Here is an 18,524-nt window from a genome sequence, read left to right as displayed (position 1 = left end):
ATAAATTCCAGTGTGCTGAACTGTCAATACTGGAAGAAAGTTCAGTGGTTAAAATAATAGTTACTGAGTAAATTAAGACATCTACTAAGGTAATAATAAGCTCACTGTTAAAAAAAAAAAAAAAATAGTTAAGAGCCATGAAAATGCCATGAGCTGAATCTTCAGGGCTCTAGAAAGAGAATAAGTAGTTATCCTTGGACTCCTTATTTGAAGTAAAACTACTTAGTCCCATACTTTGAGAGACAGATTGTACTATGCAAAAGAAGGACCAAATGTCAGAAAGGAATTAAACTAGCCACATGAAAGATGTACTCATGGCAATTTGTCACAGCACCAAAAGGAAAGAGAGTTGCACAAAACAAGGTGAGCCTTAAAAAGGACAATTATGTGCTGTGGTACTTGGCAGTGACCAGTTGCATGTTCCACTCAGGCCGAAGCTTAAGGACAGTACGATGGATATGTTACAAGGAAGACTGGCACGGGGAGAAAAAATACAGAAGTTACAGAAACAAATTCTTGATTTTTTTTAAGTCTAACAGTGGAAAAAAAAACTTCAAGAAGCTTATGCAGGATGAATCTTTCTGCTAGATGATCACCCAGTGGTACAATCTACTGATTCTCATTTGTATTTTAAATATTGAGTTATAATAGAATATGTCAAATAACAAAGGCTTATCATAATTTGGCTAGGATGGGATTCTATTCAAGTTCATAGATAAAGGCTTACATGTTACAATTGCTTCATTTTTGCTATTCTCTGTTATATCAGTAGAAGTTTAATATACTGTGTCCCTTATAGTCACAAATATTAGAAAAAATATCAGCATAAATACCAGAGACATTGATTTTTATTTTTTTTTAAGAAGTGTCAACAACGTAATACCTTTTTCTTAATCTGAAAGTCACAGACATTAGAATTACCAGTTTTGAGACTTAGAGGCCAAAGGAAAGCCAAATGTTGCCAATACCTAACAAAAACAAGAGGCCCTAAAATGATTAAGCCACTGCAGACCAAGTGAAACATGATAACAAAGGAACCCCTTTTCAAACTGAAAAACAGATGAGTTTCAGAAAGTGGTTGCTAACCCAGGAAGATAATGGATAGCTCATTCTGATAAAAATCATGTATTATCATTCACTCCTGGGTCAATTTTACACAAACAGAAGCTCCTTAAACAAAACTCAGGGTACTCTAAGAGGACACAGACACTATGACAAAGAGGTGATAATAGCTACTAGAGGCAGTGATTATATAGTTTACACAACTTTTCTTTTTCTTTTATTTTTTTTTCTTTCTCCTCATTACTCAGATATAGCTGAGGCTAGTGAGGCTAGGAGATAACAGCCTATTGCCAACACTTTTGTCATACTTTAATACAAAGGCTATTTCTAAACCTGTTTGGGATTATTTTTCTCCTATAATCTTATATGGTAACCACTATTCATCGTGAGGAATTCTTCAGGATACTGCTTTTTAGGCCATTCTCATTCCTTACACGAAGCAGTTTTTATATTCATCTATATAGCTTGGTGCTCTCCACCACTTTCCTGTCAGGTATTTAGGAGCACCCCGAAGCTCCCCCCTTCGCTGCGTGAGAGGCTGCTTGTGCTCTCCTAGTGCCTGGACACCGCCAGGTCTGTGTCCTTCCTTCCACCCTCATGGGGGCTCTTTCCACCCCCATACCATTCTCTCTTTATCCTTTACACGTACTGGACCCTTGTGGCTCTTTCCTCCAGACCCATCTTTCACTCTGCTATTACTTCTGTCATTTCCACAATGAGAAGACAAGCAGAGATGAGGTATTTTGTTGTTATACTGCATGCTGTTAATAGCTTTGATCTGCAGACAATTACAGAACGTACTGAAGCTTCTGGTTCTGCCAGCTCTGTATCTGGAGCTCCCTATATTCCCTGTTTAGCTTTCTTTTTAATTCGATTCTACCTAAATCTGTAAATAGCTATGCATTTATGCCTAGGGCATTCTTTGAGAAATTGTAGAACTGATTGGATGTATTATTCTAAAGTTTCCACGTTCCAACCAAAAAGACAAACGCCACCACCCTGAGAATAAAACCTTGCTTCATTTGACTACCTGTGTTATCTGCAGAGGCCTTCCTGGGGCGAGCTATTTGCAGGGTATACAGAAGCAGGTGTGGCTTTCATGTTGCTGTGAAGGTGAAGCCATTGTGACAGGAGCTAGGGCTGGTTTCATAAAGACAGTTTGAAAAGACAAAACCAGGACATTGGCTTTACTTCACAGGTAGGTGAAAGAAGGCAAGGGGCACAGCTAGACGAGCTAGGAACCAAGAACAGCCAGCTGGAGAAAGTTCTGTGATCAATATCCAAGAAAAGGTTTTATTTTATTTTTTTTTTTATGAAATTCACCATTAGAGATATTGAGGAGGCCTATGTATTTAATTCCTGAGTTTTGAGGCACTGTAATAGAGCTGTCAAACAAAGATACAGAAAGTGCCACTGTTTCCACTAGACATGACAAGCTAAGGATTCCCAACAAAGTAAGCTGTCGAGGCCACCTGAAGAGGGATAATGAAAGTGATTACATCAGCAAAGAGGAAGGAACAATCCAGGTAAAGAGTTGGTGGATGTTTGATCTTGGAGGGTTGCTGTTACCTCCAGTGCAGTCATCCAAAGCTGTCTAAAAATTAAATAGGCTAAAAGAACAAGAATGCCTAGGATTTCTTCCAGGAATTTCTGTAGTTACCTACTAGGCATCAAAGGATACTTCTTTTGAACCTTCAAATATACAAGGAGGTCACATGCGCTAGTGACTGCAGATTTGGTAACCTATTATTCATTATTTTCTTTTATTGATTGTTTTACAGTTCTAAGGCATGTGTGTTGTTTGCTGTGTCACACACACAAGTTGCACAGAATTTTTATTTTATTTTATTCATTTTATTTTATTTTATTGTTTTATTTTTAACACGAGTAACAGTGACTGTCAGTAATGACAATGACAGCCTATTTTTTTCCCTATTAGTTCTGATCAGGGGTTCTTATATGAATATTAAATCCAGTTTTCATGATGAATGGTGTCTTCTGACCAGGACAAAAAATGTCAGGTTGAGCTGGGATATTTTCTATATACAGAAGACTACAGTCTTCTTTAAAGATTACCTTTAAAAGCCTAAAATCACAACAAATTAAAGACTTGGCTTAACTACTTTCATAAGCCTTTTAAAAGGGAGTATTACATGTAATACTTGGGCAATACTGACATTCAGGACAAAGAGACAAGCCAAAGCAATGAGAAAATTATGGAAAATTAAGATATTGCCCACAAATATAAATAGCCACTAATTAAATATCTGTAGTTAGAAAAATAACGTACATTTTTTTTAACTCTAGGTGGCAGCAGTGGAACAAAATAGAGAAAATGTATGATTATGATTATACTTGCTCACTGTTAATACAAAATCCATTAATTAAATACTGCTGCTGCTATTTCTTGACACAGTATTACTTTCATACTCTAGATGGCAGCAGCACCACAAAATACAGAGAAACGAGATTCATTATATTCATGCTAAATTCAAATATCCATCCTGTACAAGTTTGTGGAGATTAAAGTTGGAGAGGATGAAATGCATATTTCCTATAGGCATTTTTGCACTACAAAAGAAGAAGGAGAAGAAACTAACAAACAACAATTGTGAAATATCAGGTACCATTAGAGATGCATCACTTGTGAAGTAAGGCTACATTTTTATCACTCTTAGTACATTTTTGCTAATGAGAAACTGATGTGCAGAAAATGTAAATGACACCGCCCCTCCAGCCAGGTGCAGTAAACTGATCCTTAAATATTTCCACCTGTGAATATCTGTCAAGGATCTTGCTTTTTTCTGTTAAGAGGATTACATTTATTTATTTTTTGCAAGAGAAGAGAGTAACAGTAATCATAGCAGATATTCAGTCTTTAAAATTGGAAGGTTTTGTATGTAACAGTTCAGAAGGACTTCATATATTTTGGTATGGGTCAAAGAACTTTGAGGCAAAAAATAAAACATTTACTGTAGATTATACAAAGTTTTGGTAAAACCCATTTTGAATATAGTTTAAGTAGAAAGCATTGTAGGTGCCAGCTCAACAGAAGGCTGATCCGGAGGTAGAAGTGGGAGGGATTGGTGGTAGAACTACATAATCTCAGCTCCACTGCTTTTTCCTCTCCTGAGAGAGAGTGGATGAAAAACTTAAGCAACCCAGGAATAGTTTTGTGTTCCTGCCAGGTGAGGTTGTGCTAAATTCTACAGGGAATGATTTAAGTATAGCAAGTTTGTTGTTCATATTGTTGTGGGTGTCTACCCTATGTATTTTAATGCTATTATGACCAAATAACCAAGTATCCCCCAGAGATTGCATGATAGGCAGTGTAATGCATCACCAAATGTAAGCGCCAAATACTAAGGCAAATCCGGTGTATGAAGGGATTCTCTTCAAATGCAGGAAAAATAGAATTTACTGCTGAGGCAGAGGATAGACTTAAACAAAATGGGACACTTTCTCCAGCTGGCTGGAGTATTAGCCTCAGTCACAGAAGCTTCCCGAGGATTAATTAGAGTATCGTCTGGTCCAGTTTTAATTGTGTTAGGAGCGGATTGTGTCAACCACAGATTGTTGCCCAGTGCCATAACAGGGTCATATTATGGAGATGATTCCATTGACATCCTTTGGGAGTGTGCATTGTTCAAATGTACAAATTTGTATGCTGAGTGAGATGACCAAATGCGATCGGGGTGAGTAGGAAATATGAGAGACCCAAACACTAATTGGGGTCCCATCAGTTGTTTTTTTTTTGTTGTTGTTGTTTGTTTGTTTTCTTTGAGCACTTAATAGTTTATCAATCAGGAAAGGTTTTTGATCTATGCTGCTAATTGGAAAAAAAAATCATTAGTTATTATTTTGTCATTAATATTAAGTCTCTTAAAAAAACAGAAAGAAGAAGGAAAATTGATCTGGTATAACTAGTATTAAGCTGAAGTGAAAGCTAAGGCAGTAAACTTACTGAATGAATACTAACTGAAGTATTTTGTTATATTAAATAGATGTTTGTTAGCTATTGAGATATTGGATTGTAATTAAATCGTGGAATTAAATCATACAATCACCAGTACCACAGTGACTGTAAACCCTGCAAAATTCATTATGTGCTCTCTGATTATAAACCCTGAACAATTTCATCTGCCTAATCTGTAACTCAGAAATGGTTAATATTTTAAGAGAGAAATGGAGGAAAAAAAAAAAAAAAAAGCAGCACCTGAACAAAACTTTTGGAGAAAAATATAGTCTCCTTTCATTTCGTTTCTTTTGTGGTGGCTAATACGTTCCTTTTCTCAAAAGTAAGCTTATCAGACTATTGCTTTAGACTACTTGAAACTATTATAAAGTGTTTTTTTTGGCACTTTTCCCAGATAAACTACAGGTGCTTATAACGAACAGGCCTAACTGCATTTCAAATCCTAAAATTAAATTAGAAATATTTTGGATGTTCCTCACCAAGGAAAAGCAGGGATAAAGGTAGATAAAGGAAAACATATTGAAGCCTGCAAAAAAAAATTGCAGCTCTTCTGTTCTCTGGCTTTATAGTCTCTTGGAATACAAGGTGAAGTAATCCTAGAACCAAGTGGTGGTGTTGGCACTGTGCTTCTCATTACCAGGCTTTCTTCACAATGCAAAAAGAAGCCCATGCCCAGGGCTGCAGAGACTGCTCTGAAGCTCTGCAGTTAGATGTGCTGAGGCTTCTATTTTCTGGTGAATACCAGGTGCCACTTGGACTGTGACGCTTAATGTCTTTTGAGGTCCTGTATAACTTCATGGCTGCAAATCGGTGTAGTCCATGAGATCAGAGCCTTCTGAGGATTAGGCACTGCTTAGCCACTTGTCCTGTAGGTACAAGTACCTGCTGGGGGAGCTGTTCCAGGGAGACAGTGATTCCATGGATATAGTGTTTTTTTTTCCTATTAAAATGAGATTCCCATTGAACTTAACACTGCGGTGTTAATTTTGCAAAATGTATATGTGCATTCTCTCTTTTACTCCCTCCATGCTGTAGCCAGGTTCACAGACAAAGCCGTTCTACCGGTGGGATGAAAAAGCACAGTGAAAGAAAGGGCGTTGCATCCTTCACCTGGGTAACATCTCTGTTCTTTCTCTGCTTTGAATAGATTCTTTAAAGGCTTGGACAACTCTTGATGGTAGACATCCCATTAGCTGGTGCCAGCTAATGTTGCTGATGGGATGAGGGCAAGGACTGCTGCTGCCTTCTCCATAGTAATATCCATATAGTAATAGTAGTAGTGTTATTTTCTACCCACCATTTAATTTGCCAGTTGAATAGCAGCTACATACTGCAAGAGGCTAATCGGCTTATTGTTTTATCTGTTTCCTGTTTTATTGCACTAACTTTTTGAATATTTTTTTAGAGGGAAGTTCCTGTGCCCGAGACTATAATATACTTGTATACTGTCTGACCTCCTGTTTAGTTTTACGTAGAAAGGACTGAAGACATGTTCTGGAAAGTATCTTGAAGTGGAGTAATGCAGGAAGAGAGTTGATACAAGAAGGCTATAAAATGTATGTTTTCTTTTGAGAGCAAAAAATGCATTAAGACATAAACATTTGCTGTGCACGAGTGCCCAGCTCTCTGATACAATGCCACTTCATTGAAGTGGTCCTCTCAGCCTGTGAGGAACTGTCGTTAGCCAGAGAGACATAAATTACTCCTTGCTTTGTGAACTACTATAATGATCAAGCATAGAGGTGTCCTAATGTACTGAAATGAGACAATGACTGAAGATGTTGAAAAGCACTTACTGAGATTGTCACAGAAGCCTTGCAGCACAAGCTGGCTTCTTTGAAGTTTTCTCCAGCAGTGTTGGAAAACTTTTTTTTTTTTTTTCCTTATGCTTTGCAGATCATTCCTGTGGGCTCAAACATAGAGGTACCCCCATTCGCAGTCTTACCCTGTAGGCTAAACTGGTTAGTCATAAATCCTAAAGAAAGTGATTCACCAGCACTTTGATTGGCCTCCAATGGACATTCTCTAAGCTTGTTGCTCTGGAAATATTGCTAACAGCAGGGCAATTCTCCAACTAATATTTGATTAATAAAAAGATCTTTGCTTAATAGAATGTGGAGGTTGTGTAATGAGGGGGACTTCCATGTAGGTAATATAAACGGTTCCCCGGTATGGAAAATTATGACAGGTTCTTTAATGTGAAGTCCATGAAACAAAAGTTGCTCAAAATTATAAATCATTGTACACAGAAGAGAAAGCACCATTCAGATGAAAGCACTGTACCCAAATAATCTTACATACTGATCAGTGTGAAATTTCTGATGTAGCTGAGGCATTCAGCTCATTTGAAGGTGACTTCACCTGTTTTTTACTGTCACTGTGGTAATGCAAACCAGAGATGTACAGCCTTGTTAGCTGTGAGAGTTGGATCTCTGCTTTACAAAGCCCTGTAACCCACAGCTCCTCCTCCTGTCTACAGCAGCCGCTGATGGTGTTCCCTCTTCCAGCAAGCAGCTGTCACCCTCTTTCATACAGCAGTCAAATCCACTTTCACCGCTTCAACAGGCAGCAGCTCTGTTGAGTGACCTCATGTCAAGCTTTTCATCCACTAGAACCCCAAAGTCCTTCTCGACTGGGCTGCTCTCAGCTCGTGTCTGGGATTGCCCCATGCCAGGTGCAGCACCTTGCACTTGGTCTTGTTGAACCTCACCAGGTTCACATGAGCCCACTTCTCAAGGTTGGCCAGGTCCCTTTGACTGGCATCCCTTCCTTCTCTTGGTGTTGTCAGCAAACGTGCTGAGGGTGCACTTGATCCCATTGCCTGTGCTGGTCCCAGGGCAGACCCCTGAGGGACACCACTCATCACCATACTCCAGCTGGACATGGAGCCATTGACCACAACTCCCTGGGTGCAGCCTTCAAATGAATTCCTTATCCAAGTCCTCGATCCACCCTTCAACTCTTCAGATTGGATATCACGATGTCATGTGGGACCGTGTTGCAGACCTTACAGAAGTCCAGGTAGTCAGTCGGTCTTCCCTTGTCAACTCATCTTCTAAACAATCTACCATCAACTCCACTGTGTAAGCAGTTATCCTCTTTACCTCTCAATTAGCTTTCACAGCCTCTGGAAGTACCTGCTGCTAGACCTAACTTCTGTAGGAGGCTGCTACATGAGAGGAGGAAGTAGGCAAAAAGTCTGGACAGGGATGAGGACAAAATGTTGCTTATTTAGTAACCGACTTTGAGCAATATATTTTGAACCAAGGAGCTCAAACCTAGGAGGAAAAAAAAAAAAACCTCAGCATTTCATACTGAAAGCAAGCATTATCTTTGAAGCATGAACAAGCTGCACCAGTAATGCTCTCAGCTGAGCACGCAGTTTCTTAGTTTGGCTTTGCTGATAACTAAAAATTAACAATTCAGCATAAGTCTTAATATAAATGTCTCTCTGTCTGCCACCTGCTAGACTTTCCTCCAGTACTTTCTCCATCTTCATGCTGTATGCATCAGTATTAGCAATGACGGATTCAGCAACGTGTACCTTGAACTTTAGAACAGTGACTTGGCACCTCAGCCCAACACAGCTCGAAAAGGACTGCACTCCCTTACAGCATACCCAATCTTCTCTTAAAAGGTTACATGTCAAAAGGTCACCAGACTATATTCCCAGGCTTTTGAGAAAATGGAGAGTATCAAAGCAAGATTTGGTATTTGTTTTATGATACTATTTCTATTCTGATAAGGAGTAGGCAGGTGCATGCTTTTTTTCCATAAAGAAGTTAACTCTTTCATTATGTTCAATCTTATCTACCATCTTTTAACTGCATTTTACTTTAGCTAATTTTTCCAGACCTGGGTGAGAGAGTAAGACAGCATTTTTTCCTCCTTTTTTTTTTTTTTTGTCCTGTCAACAGAATTGCTTTCTAAGTTCCATGTAGTTACATGTGTACACATGTATCATCTATCCAGATTCATTCAGTACAAACCGAAATTTTAAATCCAGAGGTCTTGACTGACTGGAAGTGAAAGCCTAAAACATTATGCATGTATAACATGATGAAACAGTGGAAACGCAAGCTTTAACTACAGTTTCAGTTGCTGGGTTATGGTGCCAGCAGACTGCAGGGTTGCAGGCTTTCCAAACCCGGTAGTATAAAAACCAAAATCTTTGCTTTTAAACTGATCGAATTTTGTGCAGACTCATTGACAGACGGTGGTAATAAGTCTACTCTGCAGAGAAGCATGTGTAGAAATTCAAGTATCGTGTAATCTCATTATCAAAGAGAAGCCGAAGCTTTGATGTCAACAGGAGTCCATCTGTGGACTTTGATATATAATTAATTTCTGTAATCTTAATTATTTTTCCTCTGTTTTATTATTATTATTTATTTATTTTTATTGCATCATGAAATAGCGTTCTCCTAAGAGACAGCAAGCCGTTCAGGGATTTTCTTTTCTCTTTTTTTATTTTTTATTTTAGTTTTAGTGGGAGTATTTGCTGTTAGTTGAGTTACTATGAAAAAGTGCAATGCCTCTGTCTAGAATGATGGTAGAAGATATGTGTCTCTAAGAGAGATGTAGATGGCATATTGGCCATATGAGGGATGCACAAGAATGATGAGTAGTAATTCATTCAAAATCCCCAGTCGTAGTACTTTGATGTATTATCACAATATAATCTTGTGTGTTAATAGCCGATTATAATATGTACATATACAGGGCAGTAATTAGCCAGGTGAGCTTTGCTTATGTAAATTCTACTGTCTGTGTTTAAAACTGATAGTGGCTGTTACTTAATAGTGTTTTAAAAAAAAAAAAAAAGGCATGCAGCAGCTTCAGATGGGGGACTGTGGGTTTGGAAGACTGTATCCACAGTTATTTGTTTCCTCCTCACTCTTTACTGAAAATTCCTAGGAAAATATTTTCCACCCAAGAACTCTAGTGTTTCTCTAGTTCAGTGATATTAATCTTATTTAGCTGTGTGCCCTTTTCACAGACTCAATTTAATGTGTCACTTTTCTCTGCCACACAGAAGAGGGATGAGTGAGGAAGAAACAAAACTTTTCTGAAAGCAAAAAGAAAGGCTTTATTATGTGAAGCTTAAACAGAAAAGCAAGAGTGACAGGATTTCCATACAACTGCAAGATTATCTTCTTTAAATGTGTAACTCGTGTTTGCTCTTTATGGGTAGATTGTTAGACTGTATATTCAGCTCTCTCAAGAGGCATTTAGGACTTCAAATAGAGTAATAAATTAATTTGCGAGATAGAGACAATAATGAAAGATTCCATTTCAAACCACTGACGTGAAACTTTTGTGGAATTTTCAAACATTAGAAAGCGTAAATGACAGCCTTATTTACTTGCGTAAATGAACCCACCAATGAAGTAAAATACAAGATTGACAGCATTAGGAAAAGAAGCTCCTTTTTTATCTACAAAAGAGATGTGACTTACAACAGTGTTATTACTAGCTTTCTTCCATGATACTTGACCACCTCATGACCCTGAGAGGCCAACCACAACAAAGTGAGGGCAGATTAGAGATCTGGTGTATGCAATCCTTGCTTTTTCTTGGATAACTAAAGTTACTCTTGGTAACAAGGAGATGATGAGTTGACACCCATCATCTAAGAAAGGAAACCATTAGTTTACTCAGAAGGCCAATATGAAGCTACCAGATGGGAACAGTTTTCTGTCACTATCTGTCAAGGCTAGAGTGTAGCTATCCAGCCTCCTGTGACATCAATTTTATGCTGAGAGCACAGCAGTCTCAAAAACCACTGAAAAGCCATTTAGTTGTAAAGTATAAGAAACATCTGTCAGAGGCTAAAAGTGTTAAAGGAATGCTTAACTGTACATTGAGTTGGCAGATTCTTAGGCTCAGATTACAGGAAAAAAACATTAGCAATGAAAGTCCACAAGATTTATCCTAATTTTTCAGATTACTTCCTCAGAAAGTCTCCTTTTGAACTGCTCTTCAACAGAAGAACAAATGTGTAGACTTCAATGCTTAATAAAGCTAAAAGCTTCTCCCTGGGGTAATTGAAATTTTTCTATCAAAGGATAGATAGACCTGGTTGCAGCTGCAACAAAGAAGAAACATATAAAGCCAAGTGGAAAGCAGTTAGACAGCATTGGTGGTGTAGGACCATTGAACATGGTCTTGCTAATTGGAATCTATAGCACAGGACATTCAACTACATGCTGGGCAAATGACCCTGAAAGTTTCAAGTCTATCTAGTATAAAAAAAGTTCAGATGTAAAAATAATCATACGAATGATGGATTCTGTATTCTTGAATGGGCATAACCAACCAGAGATCTGGGTAACTGGCAAATTTCTTTTTTAAATAAGGCCCTTTGAGTCCCATATATGCATCTACTTTCACAAGCATTTCAAAACCTGTCTTCTAATAATTTCACACAGAGCTTTCAGAGAAGCAATTTTCAAAAGAATGAAAGTAATGAAACACAGCAAAGTTTTACATTTTTATTTCTGTACTTTGGGAGAATTCCTATTGAAGACAGAAGGCAGTTCAAATTGGAATTTCTTTACTGCCAACAAAAATGTGTGACTCTTGATCTAATGAAAAATTAGAGAGATTGAAAAGCAGAAGTAGACTTAGGAAGGATTTCAGTTACAGCAGGATGCAGCCCTTATTGCATTTGTAGTTCAAACTGTGATCTTTAAGGAGACCTAAATTGCTCCAGAATGTGGAATTTAGGGTATATGAGACTTTCTTTTCTCAGGGGTACAAGTATGGGTAGCTAAGACATCAGGCTTCATTGTTATGCATTTAGAAAACATATTTCAATTTAAATAAAATGCCCTTTAATGATGAAAATGTTCAGTTCTTAAAACATTTGTCATGTCAATTAAAAGTTGTTCAAAATGGTTCCATACAGTGGAACTTGTGAATTTTGTCAACATTTCCATTCCTGCAATCTGATTTGGATAAGCACAATATTTTATACAGAAAAAGGCTTTGTATTATTGTGATTGCTATTGGTATGCAAGGTTCACTGGGTTAAAATCTAAAGTGGCATTCTCACACTCTCTGTAGCTCTGTTAGCATAAAGGTATTTATGGGAAGTGAAACAGATACTAAATAAAGTACCTGTCTATGTACTTGTATGTGCTGGGGCCTTCAAAAATTAAAGCATGGAAAGACAGAAATCTGCTTCTGGAACTCTCAAGAGCCAGAGTACTTTGAGTTGCGAACCAGTCAGTTGTTAAAATGAATTATTTTGTGATTTAGATTACATCAACTAATCCTACAGGACAAGGTACAGCTTTGTCTGAACGCGGGTGTTTCCTTTTTTGGTGTCCTGTGGCATTAAGTTCTTATACCTCAGATCATATATTTTATGATTATTATGATAACAACATGCTTAGTGTCCACTGCCTCATGCAAAGCTTGCTCAGGACTTCATTGCCTTCTTGTTAGTGTAGGCACTGACTTTGAGAAATTAAATACTAATACTCAGAACAAGAGATCAAACGTGCCTATTTTGATGTTTGAAAGACACAGGTAGTAAGTGATGTAACCTAAAGTTACATTACCTGAAAGCCTGTTCTAGTCCAGTCCAGCACCAGAATGCAGACCTCTATCTACACAACACTGACACTAAACTCAAAGCTGGTCCTCATGTCAAGTCAAAACAGAGGTAGTCTAGCAGCAGTCTTGTCTGAGGTTAAAGAAACAAAATTGTACCAAGAGTAGAGTAAAATAAAGTGTTTTCCTTTCCCAGTTTCTATTGAAAGTACTCAGGAGACAAAAATGATTTCATTTGTGTTCATGTGGGTAACTACAGTGATAGGGAGAATAAAATGCTTAACACTTGGAGATCAGAACTTCCAGGATTGGCTATCTAAAGCTCATAATATGAAAGCTCAATATGACAGGCCTGTCCACACCATTACTTCACCGTGACCTCACATGATTACAGTGGTACCTCTCTGGTACTCAGTGCACTTCACTTCATGGCTTGGAACAAGGTCAAGCACAAGCTAGGTTATTTTTGATCAGTTGCATTCAGACTAGCATTCAAAAGCAGCAGAATCCAAGTGATAATGAAAATTACCAAACCAAGCCAACCCCATGAAAAGTTGCTCTGTGAATGGATGAGCTTCAGACCACTGCATAAAGTCCATTAAACAGCACTGTTCTCATCTGAGTTCATTAAAATTTCAGTGAAGTGATTTTGCATTTTCTTTGCACTGTGCCAGGATGAACATTGTGCTTACAGCAGGCATTGTCTAGTGCTTCTCTTTGCTTTTAAAATCACAACAAACTTTTAGTTCTATTTTGCTTACTTTCCTGTGCTGCTACTGAACAAAAATATGAAGACCAGCCAAGTAATGGTAAGACAGACGCTCATCCAGTGTGAAAAAAACAAGGTTCATATGTTGTAACTCAGTGTAAAATTACTTTTCACATAGTACTGTTGCCTGGATTTATATATTTCTTTTGCTGAGCATGCATATTATCTTGTAGATTTTGAACAAATGAAACCTGAGTCATATTTACTCATCATTACTTCATCATAAATACAGACTGCAGTCAAAAATGATTTCCTTTTAGCATTGTTTCTTGATGTCTTCCTTATATAATTTAATTAGTTTGGTGACTTTTCTTTTTTTCTTTTTTTTTTTAGACTGCAGTGACAAAGCAGAGTGTAACAGTAAATACCCACTGCATCCTGTGAATTATTAACATGTTTCATCCTACTAAACATGGGGGGTTTTAAATGCTATATCTGTGGGACATTTTCTTTTCACTGTGTCTAGACACAGAAAGATAAATGTGAGTGCTATCAGTTGCAAAACACACAAAATAAACTAGCTCCAAAAATTCTCCGTTTCAAGGTAAGTATGAGTGCTTATTTACAACAATAGGAACACTTGTTATTTCTCCTTTCTCTGATTTCCACACCAGACAGAGCTTTTAAAACTGCGCTACACAAAAATGTTTTTACATACACTCACTTAGCAACACCTTTTGTGGATCCTATTTTCAGAAGCGGTGTCTCCTTACAGTACTTGCAGATGTATCTGGGCATGGCACATGCAGTCCAGCTAACCTCCAGACAAATATTCATTCATTTGCAAAGGTCAGGAATGCATTTGTAAAAGGCTGCTGAAAATTGGTAGAGATCCCTCTTCAGCTCAATAATTCAAATAGTGCAAAAATCACAGAGAAGGACAAAAGCAAACAAAACACAAGTTTTTTCTCTGTTTTCTTTCAATTTTTATAGCAAACCACTGGCCCCTTATACAGCCGCAGCCCAATAGGATAATCTGTGTTGAGACAATGTGCACAAGCTTTGTGCCGTAAAATATTAGATCCTCTGATGTAATTGCGTGGGTCTAGAGGAGCTGAATTTACATGTCTCCCAAATTTACTTATGATACCCAAGAACATTACGTGGAACAAGGAAATCATAAACCCCCCACACTTGGAAGCATATCATTTTTCAGAAGAACTTCTCCAAGACTTTTTCTGAGTTGTAATGTAGTTTTGTCATTTGGTAAAATGTAAGAAGCCAATATGATCTTACCTTATAATATCCTTCAAATACTCATTTGTGTTGCTTGTCTCCACTGAGGTAGTTTACAGAGGATCTAAGTGCTGCCAGCTGCCTAAGCTTCTGCTAAGGCTGGAAGTCTCTGGAAGTCTCTATGTCCCTCATAGGTATCACCCTTCTGCCAAAATTTCAGAAAGAGTAACTGAACCAGAGCTTTTTATCCACTTAAATTTGAAGCTAGATGATTTTTTTTATCATTATTTTATGTTTTTATGGCAAAAGTTTCTAAGTGTCAGCATTTTCCCTCATTGAATAGAATGCAGAACCCAGGTTCTATACTGAGGGTTTGTAAGTAAAGGTACAAGTCTGAATTTATTTGACCTTGATTTTTGCCTATCTTTCACAAAATTTGCTAGAAAGGCATGCTTTAGGGGGGTTTATTTTATTGGAGGTAAGGAATACGTGCAGAAAAACACGGCAATACCCCCTTGTTTTCCTAACAGCAAAGACACTATAGTTAATTGGCACAGAAATAACTGATTAGTTGAATCTACAAAAAACAATCACAAAATTTAACCATCAGCCTACTAGTAGTTCAAGAGGGCTATCAATTTGCATATTTCTTCGTAAGTAAATATAATCTTAGTTTAAAAGATCACTATTCTGAGATGTTATGTTGTTGATTTCATAGATGTCTCAATCTTGCCAGGGTCACTGAACATGGCTACAATTTTTCTGCTTTTGGGTAAGATGAACATGTAACATTCTCATGTCAGAAGGTCCCAGAATGACAATTCCTTTCTGACCTTTAGTTTCACAGATGACAGGATTTCCACGGATTCATTTTTGTATGAACTAGAGCATAGCTAATAGTGATTTTAAAATTGCTAGTGACACGACTCTAAAGAACCCTTTATTACTTTGCCCTCTTACCTGGGTACTTGCAGCTTGTGGCCAAAAAAAATTCTTTGAAAGTAATTAAAACTCTACTACAATACTGTTCCACTGCGAGTTGTATTTTCAGTCCTTGGGGTTTGTGGTGGTGGTGGTGGTGGTAGTGTTGGTGGTTTTTTTTGTTGTTTGTTTTTTGTCTTTTTCCTGAACTCTCTCCAGTTTGTCATCGTATTTCCTGCACTTTAGACAATGGCCTTTGGGGGAAATGGGAAAGGGGGTTGTTTGGTTGTTTGTCTGTTGGAATCAATACTTTCAAAGTCTTCTATCATGAAACTACAGTTTACATTGCCCATGATACATCACTGTCACAAACGCTTTTTCCATCCTAAAACTAGGCTGCTTTCTTAAATTTTATTATTTTATTTTGAAAGACTGTTCCAGAACCTTTCTCATCCTCCCATGTTTACCTCTAATTTCCAAATTTATTAATGGTCAATCTATACTTGCTTGAGAATCTTTTTGGTAGCCTTGTTTTCCATCTTGTATTGCCTTAGTCTCTCTTTGGTGGTTATCCTCCCTGTGTGCCTTGATGTATTTGAAGACAACAGTCGTCATCCCTCAGCCTCTAATCCTTCACCCTTTCTTTTGCTCACTTAAACAAACCAACCCTTTTTCTCCTCTTTCCAGCCATGCCCACCAAGGCAGGGAATCCTGCTATTCCTTGTTTGCTGTCCTTTTGGCATGATGAAGCTTGCTCTTACATTGCAGAATAGTTCCAACAGAGAGTGGTTCAAACAGAGTTCTTCATAACATCATGGACAAGACATTTCAATGGGAGGTGACAAAAAAAAAACTGCTTCCTGATGAGAACTCTTCTATAAAAGATAGGTGGCAGTTTCATTGTAAGTGTTGAAAAAGGAAAATAAACAGAAAAATCACCTTCCGTAGTCTTGTGAAAAAAGTTGTAAGTAGCTAATGGTCCTCCCTTTCAATATCTCAGTAAATACAGTAATTTAATTTAGTAGTTACATCTAATTTATATTAAGTGAAAAGTGAACTCAAAATAGCTTTGTCGTCTACAACCTGGTTGATGTGCTCCAAACTATTATGGCCCACAACCTAATAATCTCTCTTCTACCCCAATTTTCACTAAAGTGTAGCAATCTGCTTCAGTATTAACCTGTAAATAACCCTGTCACTTTAACTGCTACCATGTGCACGCTTTCAGAAAAACAAATTTTATCAGGCAAATTCAGATGCAGATTGCATTTGGCTCAAGCCAGTTCTTGTTATCATTGCTGACCAGAACTGTACCCCGCTTTGCAAATATGGACACCCAAGCACCTCAGGAAGTTCTTGGATATTTTTTTTTGTTGTTGTTGTTGTTAAAAAAACAAAACAAAACTGAACACCTTTTTTAACAGCTGACATTAAAAGACTGTTTCTTGGAAGCTGAATAAACCAATCTCAGGCTATGAGGTCTTGGGGCAATTAAAACTTCTGCCATACAATTTTTGCAGCACAACTGTTTGCTTCATATTATCAGCTCTCATAGCTTATCCTGGAAAGTCCTGAGTGCCCTCTACCCACAGGAAGGAGGGCACTTAGCATTTTGCATGAAGGGCTCTCTTACCTATGCATGGTCTAGGCACCATTAACAATTGTGGGTAATTTTTAAAGATGTTACAAATATTTATAATAAAAAGTACTCTTCAACATTCCTTGGAAGAAATATGATGTAACAATGAGAATAATCAGGCATATGGAATGGGAGAAGAGTAGATAATACAGTTGTGGGTTTTTTTCTTAGCATTACCTCATATCCAAGATAATATTGTTTTTGTTTTGTTTTGTTTTCATAGCATTACCTCATACCCAAACAAAGATATGAGTTAGAGTGGAAGAAGCATGGTGTTGTCAGGAACTAGCAGAACCTTTTTGTTTGTTATTTCTGCACTCATTTGTGTATCATTTCCCTTCATGCTTCATTACAGCAACTCAAAGCTCTACATAAGTAGAGCCTGCGACTTCAGCTGCACCTACCCACCTCCAGCCCAACCCTCTCAGCTCATCCCCCTGCCCCCAAGGGACACCCCGGACCACACCACCACAGAGTATGAGCGACCTGAGTGATGCCACAGCTGTCTGGCACGTGGTGGGGTTAGCCAGGACATTGCTGCTAGCCTAGCAGATGCTGTGAAACTTTTGATCTCTCTCCCTCACTGAGGCACACTGGGTTGTCTTTAATCAGCAGTTGACTTGCCCAGTATTTCTAGTCATGTATTACCTGAAGTCCTCACCCCTGACAGACACGGTAAAAGCTGGCAAAAAGCTACAGGGGGGAGATTAATATAGAGTACCTACAAATTTATGCTTTTCACAGGCAAAATACTATTTATCTTGTGCTTGTGTTTATTTGAGGCTGACTTCCAACAGGGATGACCAGCAAAAAGGCCATTTTAAAGCACTGCTATCGATATTCACAACTGCTGTAAAAACCATACGCATTTGGCAAGGATGCGGGCCTTTCCCCGAGCTCTGCATGACTAAGCTGACGTGCAGCACTGAGCTCACGGCCAAACTCAGGCCTGACTGCGGCGTGCGGGTCACGAAGCAGCACCGGGAGGCAGCCCCTTGGTTTTTATTTTTGATTTTTATTTGTCCTGCAGCAGAGCGCGGGGGAGGCTGGGGTCCACCCCCTTATGGGCGCCTGGTGCACCGCGGGGGCGGCAGGCGTCCCGTGAAGCCTTAAGAAAAATAAAAATACCACGCCTGACAACAAAACGCCGCATTTCCCTCAGGCCCGCAGCGCGGCGGCCATTTCCCCGCGGCGGCAGCAGGGCGGGGCGCGGCGCCACCTGCGCCTCAGGGCGGGCCCGGCCGCGGCCCCCTCAGCCCGGCCGCCTCAGGGGGCGGCCCCGCAGCGGCCGCTCTCGGCCGCTCCCACTCCCTCGGGGGAGGGGGGGGGGGAAGGCAGGAGCCGCCCGCCCTTCCCGCAGGGAACGCCCCGCTCGGCTGCTGCGGGCCCCCCCCGCGGCTCGGCGTGGGGCAGGCCGGCGG

The 18,524-nt window shown here is 38.9% G+C and overlaps 1 long non-coding RNA gene across 1 annotated transcript in view; it reads left to right on the top strand.

The window, feature by feature from the left end:
* Positions 1-14,218, top strand: part of LOC106032038 (uncharacterized) — a 50,165-nt gene extending 35,947 nt beyond the window's left edge. Inside the window, exon 4 of the long non-coding RNA XR_007161659.2 lies at positions 13,701-14,218. This is a non-coding gene — a long non-coding RNA (uncharacterized lncRNA). The remainder of the gene's footprint in view (positions 1-13,700) is intronic.
* Positions 14,219-18,524: the final 4,306 nt, after the last annotated feature.

Source organism: Anser cygnoides, chromosome 9, assembly GCF_040182565.1.
Source record: "Anser cygnoides isolate HZ-2024a breed goose chromosome 9, Taihu_goose_T2T_genome, whole genome shotgun sequence".
NCBI lineage: Eukaryota > Metazoa > Chordata > Aves > Anseriformes > Anatidae > Anser > Anser cygnoides.
Note: the sequence above shows the minus strand (reverse complement) of the source record. Positions and strands in the feature narration are given on the sequence as shown.